Source organism: Notothenia rossii (genome assembly GCF_949606895.1).
Source record: "Notothenia rossii genome assembly, chromosome: 8".
Lineage (NCBI taxonomy): Eukaryota > Metazoa > Chordata > Actinopteri > Perciformes > Nototheniidae > Notothenia > Notothenia rossii.
The window spans coordinates 4244305-4254610 of NC_136906.1; positions in this window are offsets into that span (position 1 = coordinate 4244305).

Consider the following 10306-nt stretch of genomic DNA (forward strand, 5'->3'; position numbering starts at 1 on the left):
CACACACACACACACACACACACACACACACACACACACACACACACACACACACACACACACACACACACACACACACACACACACCTCTAACTCTGTCCCGTCTGAAACAACAATGCTGCCATTGACACTGACCCCTGACCTCCATCCCATCTCCCCCCACCAGAATGCGGTTCAGGTGCAGGACTCTGCTGTTTCCAATTAGCTGGTTATAAATTAGTGTGTCTGTGCGCTGTCCTCTCTCCAAACACTGCTGTGTCTTCATCCCTGTCGACCCTCCACTCTTCACTCTGCCTCTGACCTCCATAAATCCCCTCCTTTATGGCGCTTGTCTTCAACCCCTGCACTCCCTCGGTGTAAAACTCTCAATTTTCACTCAATGAAGGAATAAATCCACTGCCGTGTTTCTGACGTTTAAAGGAATATAACTTCTACTGTACAGTCCTTGTTGCTGTAGCTGAGACACACTTCACAAGGACACAACGTCCACACGTGCCGATAGGCTTACACATGAGATTCAATTACCCTCCGAGAGGAAATGTAGACTTATTCCCGGACTTATTACACGGTGTGTTTGCGAGCTTTCTCTTCCACAGGTCAGTCTGTTAAACTGAGTGTTATTTTTCCAGGGCGGAGAGATCAGCTGCAGAGTAGCCGAGTCGGTCCTGAGGTCACATCTGTTCAAATAAATCCTGCAGTGGGCCATCAGCAGTAAAAAAACACACACACACACACACACACACACACACACACACACACACACACACACACACACACACACACACACACACACACACACACACACACACACACACACACACACACACACACACACACACACACACACACACACACACACACACACACACATGCATGCAGTATTGTGGAGTGTAACTAAGTATATTTATTCAAGTATTACTTTTGAAAAGGTTAAACTTTTGAGAGACTTGTATTTTACTTGGGTATCAGAATTGTACAGTACTTTACACCTAAATTAAAACTTTCCACCATGCGTATTTGACACATTTAATTACTGTTTACTTTTCAGAATAAAATGGACCTGAACATAGCAGCCTGGTGTTGAAACTCCGATTCAAGCCATTATGATTTTACACATTTTGCATTTGTAAAATCTCTGATTCTGTGGTGAACCCTGTGTGCTGGGAAACAGACAATTCAATATCTAATAGACTGTATCATTCATGTAAGGCTACTGTTTAGAATGAACTGGGTTCAATGGATATTTCATTTATACAGTATATATATATATTTTCACTAAACTCTTGAGGGATGTAACCGTTGTCTTTTAGAGATTCAATGAACTATGTGACTCAAGCAACATAGAGTCCGTTTTAACAAGCTTGTAAACAGATTTGATGACTTAAGTTAACAAGTAGAACACAAACAAGTTAATTACATTCCTTATAGGTTAGCTCAATAGGTTTCCTACTGACATCCTCAATCAATTAAACCCAAAACAACTGTTACAAAGGCCCCAAGCTACACTTTTTGCATTAGAAAGGACCATGAGGTTAGGTGTAACATCTCCACACATAGCCTTCAATTAGCAAGCTAGCAGAACAGCTAAAAACGGTTAGCTTAAAGCAGGGGTGTCCAAACTTTTTTAAAGATCTGCTTACAGAAAAACCCCTCACTAGAGGTCAGGTATAATGCCTCATAAGTTAAGTTATAAGTCTGTAGGGAAATGATCCTCGATACTTGAATATGCTTTAAAAAAACAAACAGCCTACATCCCAGCTCTCCATAAGGTTAATTTATCGCGTTACTAAAAGTGTAATTCCTTCAAACAGAATCCTCAGACTGCTCATAAAAACGGGAAATATGGAGGGTCTATTTCAAGCTTGATATGTAAATAAGTTATTGGGCTAAGATTGACTGAATTTATTTGAACTGTTGTCTTATTAACACATGAATAGCCTACTACTGTGTAATGTATGTTTACATATAGAATCAAGAAGTACAATATAAGACAAGCTCAAGTTTCACGTGTGGGCCATGTTCAATTATGCTTTTAGAATTAGCTGAGTGCCATTTCCAAATGGGCAATGCGCTGTATTTTTGACACCCCTGTCTTAAAGTAGGTAGTTTTCTGGCTAAAAGGAATGACTAAGTGTAAGCTAACGTTAACAGTAAAGAATAAACAGTTAAATGCAAACCTGAACACAGACGAAACAGCTTGAACATAATCCACTTGTTTTACTCCGAACAGTCGCCTGTATAAAATCATTATGCTGAGCTCCACCAACTACAAAACAAATAGTCCAATAATATGAAATAGTTTGAAACTCATTTTAATTTACTTCACGACATAAATGTGTCACTATCAATGAAAGACTGTTAGCTAACGTAATGCATATGCGCAGTATTTGTTGTTAAAGTAAAGGATTTTACAGTAATCCCACCAACACTGTATGAACTCATGTGGAAGTGCAAACTCTCCAACTCATCAACACACACTTTCTCATAAAAGCAGCGAATGGAAAAAGAAATGTGTAAAGTAAAAAAACCTCCGTAACAATATTTCATTATTCCGTTTTTTTTTCTTCTCTCACATTCCTGACGTTGGCACCTGTCATCCGCGTGGTTTCTCTTTCTCTTTTTTCAGGACGTTTTACAAGCTGGCGCTGCTGTTACAGAGCACACAGCACACAGGAGGGGGGGGGGGGGGGGGGGGGGGGGGCTTTACAGAGCGTGTCCTCCCCAGGCCATGCACTGTTCACAGGGATCACATACTCCCAAGGTGTGTGTGTGTGTGTGTGTGTGTGTGTGTGTGTGTGTGTGTGTGTGTGTGTGTGTGTGTGTGTGTGTGTGTGTGTGTGTGTGTGTGTGTGTGTGTGTGTGTGTGTGTGTGTGTGTGCTACCACCACCCGAGCTGCTGCCATAGCCTCTTTTATTTTACAGAGCTCAGGACCTCAGCTTGCCCTCTGAGTTTCCTCTTTATGAGCTCTATCTCATCCCTCGACTTGTAGAGAAAACAAGAGCAGAGCAAGCTTTTTACTGGACTCCTGGGGAAAAGAGAGAACAAATAATAAGAGAGAGAGTTAGTTTGACACTTCTGCAGATATAGACGAGGTTAAAGTGTTATGTCCCGTTTACTGACGCCTCACCTTGGAGGAGAAATGTCAGAAAGTACCGGAGGGTGTGAACTTTCCCCCAAAGACACGAGGCCTGATGTGGACCCCCTCCTCCTGGAAGGTAAACACGGCTGATCGTTTAACATCTTCTCCTGACCTCATTTCCAGAGGTGGAATGTACCTCAAGTTGTACTTTACTTGAGTATTTCCATTTTATGCCACCGTGTACTTCTACTCCTCTACAGTTCAGAGGTACAAAGGTGAAAATATAATCAAGAGTTAAATCAGACTTTAGTTCCACCTGGAGTAAATCCACCAGCTACCCTGCAGTATACAAAGTCATTCAAACTAGCTGCACCTTTACCAGCTTTGAGAACACTTTCATGACTTACTTTTACTCCACTACATTTATTTAATAGAGAACACTTTAATGCATAAATACTTATAAAACATATCATATATATTATTCTTAAATGGACCAATCTGCACAATGACTACTTTTACTGTCTCTACTTTCACTATATTTTGATGAGAATACTTTTCTACTTTTACTTGAGGGACATTTTGAATGCAGGACTTTTACTGTAACAGAGTATTCCTACACTCTGGTACTTCTACTTTTACTCAAGTACAAGCTCTGAGTACTTCTACTTTTACTCAAGTACAAGATCTGAGTACTTCTACTTTTACTCAAGTACAAGACCTGAGTACTTCTACTTTTACTCAAGTACAAGATCTGAGTACTTCTACTTTTACTCAAGTACAAGATCTGAGTACTTCTACTTTTACTCAAGAACAACATCTGAGTACTTCTACTTTTACTCAAGTACACGAGCTGAATACTTCTACTTTTACTTCAAGATCTGAGTACTTCTACTTTTACTCAAGTACAAGATCTGTACTCCAGTTGTACTTGAGTTTTCCATTGTATGCTACTTATAACATCTCTGAGAAATATTGTGCTTTTTACTGCACTACATTATTTAGACAACCGTAGTTGCTGGTAACCTTTTATATAAATGACATGATGTGCTTTAAATGATCTATTGGATTCCCCAGCCGCGTCCGATCTGCCAAAACTCTTGCGTCATTCAAAAGATCCCTATAAACGCACCTCTTCACTCTTGCCTTCAACTCGTAATCCTCTAACCCCTCGTCCCTCTTCCACCTAGCTTAGCACTTCTTACTTTTGTTGTTACTTTTCTTTACTTGCTTGTAAAGAGCTTTGAGCACCAGGAAAAGCGCTATATAAATAACATGTATGTATGTATACTCAGTAGTACGTTATATATTTATACAAGTTTAAATAAGAAAAAATATTAATGACCATCTCGCTGCACATTATCTCACGTATTCCACAGCCACAAACTAATTCAAACAAAGACGTGACTCACAATATTAACTGAAATATTATTTTATTGACTTAAAAAATAATGTATTGCTTGACTTTGATACGCTGCACATCTTTCCTTTAACTCGTTAGTTTAAAAATATATATTTTTAGTTCATTCATAATGGAGCAATTGAGTATTTAGATCCTGATAAATAAGTCAAGGATCTGAGTACTTCTTCCATCTCCGCTCATTTCCTTGTCCCCTTCACATCCATCCTTCTCTCTCTCTTCTCTCTGTTTCTCCCCTCCTCTCTCTCTCTCTGTTTCTCCCCTCCTCGCTCTCCTCTCTTTGTCTCCCCCCTCTCTCTCCATCCAGATGTTCTGGCAGCAGCAGCCTTCAGACAGGACTCGGGCTAAGTGTTGGAGATCTCCAGCCTGGACAGGAATGCTGAATCTCGTCTGTCTCCATCAGCGGGGCTTCATTTGTTTGACTTGAGATGTGATTGTGTGTTTTCTCTTCCCCACACCTGCAGCTTCCTCTGAACCATGTTTCCCTCCCAAACCCCATCCCTCGTTCCTCTGGACCCTCACTGATCAATCGCTTTAGCGTGGAAAAACACTCAATCCAGCTGCTACTGCTTCTTTCCTCTCAGGGCCATTTTGCAGACGATTAGCTGTTTCTCAGCAACTCACTTTTTATTAGGATCCCGTATACTCGTGTCCAAGTGTCGTCCTTTTCCGGTTGCCATCACCACACGGGTAAGTTATTGTACGCTGACACAAAAGAGTGGTGCAGGGATGACGTATTTTGTAGGCTAACCAAGAAGTTAGCATCTCTTTGGTCCCCTCGACAAAAAGCTAATGGGATTTCTCCATTGCATAGTGGATTATTGCAGAAAATAATCTCTGTGGCGAACAATCGTTTATGATACTCACACGTTCAGCAAGATAATCTCCACATATTGGGCTATAAAGGAACTACAGAACGGTCACATGACTTCACGTCACCACCGCTAAGCTAAAGGTGGCTAATGTAAGGCTATAAATAAAGGAAAAACAGCATGCTCACATGACATCACGTCACCACCGCTAAGCTAAAGGTGGCTAATGGTGGGCTATAACGGAACTACAGCACGGTCACATGACTTCACGTCACCACCGCTAAGCTAAAGGTGGCTAATGTTGGGCTATAACGGAACTACAGCACGGTCACATGACTTCACGTCTCCACCGCTAAGCTAAAGGAGGCTAATGTTGGGCTATAAAGGTACTACAGCACGGTCACATGACTTCACGTCACCACCGCTAAGCTAAAGGAGGCTAATGTTGGGCGTGATGACGTTTAGTCGTCTAATTTAGACATTTGTTAGCAACCACCATCTTTTGTTTTTTTACACATAGAAGCTTCACTCAACACATCCTCTATCATAAAGGATTCCATTTAATAAATATCTTAGTGAATTTCTTTGTTTTCAGAACATTTTTAACCAATTATACTTTTAAAAACAAACTTATGACTGAAATTACCTTGCATGCAATGTTTAAATGCTAATTCCAATTATTTAAATTCCAAGAATATAAGATAAATAATACAAAAGAATAATAATAATTGTTATTTTAGTAATAAAAACATATATAAATAATGAAAAAAATGTGTTCAAATACATTTTCTAGTGTCGCAGAGTCTTGTAATCCAATCAAGTCATGAAAGGAAGCTCAGTCCACTGACAGCTCTTGTCTCTTTCTGCTGTTTGCTGTCACTCCGCTTTGATCGACTGCCGTTGTTATCAGAGCAGCTCATGTGGGAGGATGTGCATGAAATAATAAACCTCCCGTGTTTTGTGAAGCTGTTTTTTCAGACCCCGGCATTGTCACTTCTCCAGTCGAACTGTGCTTGGTGCAGATCAAACGTTCCTCTGCTTTTTTTGAATTTATCATGCAACAAAACCCGCCCTCATTAGTCAATGGCACTCAGCAAGTTGTAGCGTCTAATTCTGCGGGGGCCGCCCAAACTTATCACCCTTCATTTCAACATGGTGGGCCTGAAGCCCTCTCAAGCTGTTCCAGACATCTGACAACAGCCACATTTATTTATTGACTTCATTTCGCTTACGGGGCGGCCTTTACGGCTCCCTTGAGTGATGCAGACTTAATGTAGAACTGTTCATTGCTCGCGAGTGTTTTTTCACTCCTCCTCCTCCTCTTCTTCTTCTTCTTCTTCTTCTTCTCTAAGTGTTTAAACACTCGGGTAATGACGTGCTGTTGTGGAAGCGAAAAACCATGTGGGATACAAAAAAAAAGGAAAAACATCCATGTGGGCTTTTCCACCCCGAGGAAATGTTGAGCCACCAAGGAGGATGGGATGGGAGTGAGGAAGGCCTTGTTAATCAAAATGAATGAGCACCTCTCAGGGCCCTCGTGTCGACGGGGCCACGGAGGAGGTTTCTCTTTCTAAAGAGGGTGTAAAGAGAGATCTAGACAGAAAGCAGACTCATTCCCTCGCTGCAGATTCCTCCTATTACTTCCTGCTTGCTCATCTTTACCGCAGCAAGACAGCAGGTCAGATGTACTCAAAACATTATTTCAATTTTATTTGATCTTACCTTTATGTGCCCAAGCTTTTAATACAGATGTACCTTCACATTAACACCACCTGTTGTTTCCAAATATCATCATTTAAATGATAAGTCATTTTTACACTGAACAAAAATATAAATGCAACCCTTTTGTTTTTGCTCCCATGTTTCATGAGAGGAACTCAAAGATCGAAAACATTTTCTACATACACAAAATAACCATTTCTCTCAAATATTGTTCACAAATCTGAAAAAGTCTGATAGTGAGCACTTCTCCTTTGTCGAGATAATCCATCCCACCTCACAGGTGTGGCATATCAAGATGCTGATTAGACAGCATGATTATTGCACAGGTGTGCCTTAGGCTGGCCACAATAAAAGGCCACTCTGAAACGTGCAGTTTTGCTTTATTGGGGGGGTCTGGAGGGGTCCGAAAACCAGTCAGTTTAACCCTAACCCTAACATGTCACCCATTGAGCATGTTTGGGATGCTCTGGATCGGCGTATACGACAGCGTGTTCCAGTTCCTGCCAATATCCAGCAACTTCGCACAGCCATTGAAGAGGAGTGGACCAACATTCCACAGGCCACAATCAACAACCTGATCAACTCTATGACAAGGAGATGGGTGACATGTTAGGGTTAGGGTTAGGGTTTAACCTTAGGGTTTTCGGACCCCCCCAGACCCCCCCAATAAAGCAAAAGTGCATGTTTCAGAGTGGCCTTTTATTGTGGCCAGCCTAAGGCACACCTGTGCAATAATCATGCTGTCTAATCAGCATCTTGATATGCCACACCTGTGAGGTGGGATGGATTATCTCGGCAAAGGAGAAGTGCTCACTATCAGACTTTTTCTGATTTGTGAACAATATTTGAGAGAAATGGTTGTTTTGTGTATATAGAAAATGTTTTAGATCTTTGAGTTCATCTCATGAAAAATGGGAGCAAAAACAAAAGTGTTGCATTTATATTTTTGTTCAGTGTATATTTGAACTTGAATTTGAAAACGTACTTTTCTAGACACTGCTGGAGAAATCAGACCAAACGCCTCGCTGCAGATTCCTCCAATTTCTTCCTGTTTGTTCATCTTTGACGCAGCAAGACAGCAGGTCAGATTTACTCAAACCATAATTTCAATTGTATTTGATGTTACCTTCATGTTCCAAAGCTCTTAATACAGATGTATCTTCACATTAACACCACCTGCCGTGTTCTAAATATTGTCATTTAAATTATAGTTCATTTATATATTTGAACTCAAATTTGCAAACGCATTTTTTGTACGTGGAGCGGCAAAAGTAAAAGATACCATGCTTTTAAATATATATTTAGCCACAGCTATCCTTCACTGTCTTTTACAGACTTGTTTTTTATTTATTGAGCTACTCAAATAACTAAATAATCACTTGGGCCAACTCTTGAATTAAAAAGTAAGAATGTGTGGGTAGTTATAATTGGTTAAAAATCTTAGCACGCTTCGACAAACCGAGATGACAAACAAGCCTTTTCCTACCTTCAAAACATAGCTGCCGTTTTCAGATGGTTTTCATCATGTCGCTGAATATCCTGTGTACTTTCGAAAGGTAGATGAGAAGAAGAAGACGATCCAGAGCTTAAATGGCATCATTGCATAAAAATAACCTTTAATTATATCAAGTTAAATTAAAGTGGCCCAAGCACAGATCTCTGCGGGACTCCTTCAGTCAGTGTAAACTTTGGACACACTTTTCTTGACTTCCACTCACTTGAGCTACTACAGAGAGGTAATTACTAAACCGCCCTGTCATTAAGTGATGATTCAGCATTTTTCCTTTTACATTTGGCCTATTTTTGTAACTCACAGACAGCTGTAGAGAGCTTTATCCCCCGCTAAAACACGAGAAACATGAGATAATCTGATAAGTGTTTTCATAGGCTAAACACAAATCCTATTAACTGTGAATATAAGAGGAGCCATTATCGCCATCATGTCATTAAAACAGCTATAAATCTCGGTGGCTTCAGCTTACATTACCCAACAGTTATTACTGCATTGCTATCTTCTTCCTTTTGAGGCTTATCATGTTTTCGCTGTTTTTCCTTTTCCACTGATTGAATTAGGGCTTTTTCTTTTCCCTCCACGGCTGCTCTTACAGCGCTTCACAGAATGCCTTCAACTCAGCAGCTTTTTCAAATTTGGGGCTTGCGACACTCAGCCAAAAGCCGCAAATTACCCCCCTCTAGCAGCAGCGAATTAGGAACAATTTTGTGTTAGCTATAAAAAAAAGAGAGAGGCAGAGAGAAGTGAGGGGAAAATATAGCTTACACCAGGGACCACCAACAGAGGCAGCATGATGAACGCTGGCCGACAGTTTGGGTGGCAGGGCGGCGCTAGAAAGCAGCCTCAGTGATCTTCACAGCAATCCATCCTATCATATCACATCTAGCCCTGCACAACATCCATTACCAAACACAAAGGCCCGAATTAGTGGCTTTATGTCGCTGTTGCAGGATGTTTGCATGCCTTTGAATTGGCTTTAGTGCAGTGGGGAAAGAAGTAGAGATCCTTCACTAAAGTAAAAGTATAACTACTGGTCTGAAAACACTTAAAAATACCTTGGTCTGAAGATCCTTTATTTAAGTTAAAGTACAAATACTTTGGTCTGAAGATCCTTTACTTAAGTTAAAGTAGAAATACTTTGGTCTGAAAATACTTCAAGATACCCTGGTCTGAAGATCTTTTACTTAAGTTAAAGTAGAAATACCTTGGTCTGACAATGCTTCATTACAAGTGAAAGCCCTGAATTAAAAATGTTACTTAAGTAGGAGTTTTGCCAGTTAAATGTACATAAAGTATTACAAATAAAAGTACACATTATGCACCATGGCTGTTTTTAAATTATATTATTGTGGAATATTAAATGATTCCTTCTTTTAATTGCTTACAATTACATGCACGGAAGTGTTAATGTTGTAGTTAATAATAAGACAATTGTAGTCTTTAAAAAAATGTATTGGTAGTAACGTACTGCATTATACCATAGATGTCATGTGTTTTATATTTAAACAGTAGCTGGTAACTATTAGGGTTAATAAATGAAGTAAAACGTACAATAAATCGTCCAAACTGTAAGAGAGTATACAGTAAAGTAGCATTAAATGGAAATACTCAAGTACAAGTATCTCCAAATCGTACTTAAGTAAAGAGTAAGTATACTTCCCCCCTCTGGCACACAGAGACCTGCAGCGATGATTAAAAAGCGTTATTGTGGTGACAGCGGAGAGGAAAAAGGCTTCGTATGAGGTGACAATCCACCGCCTGG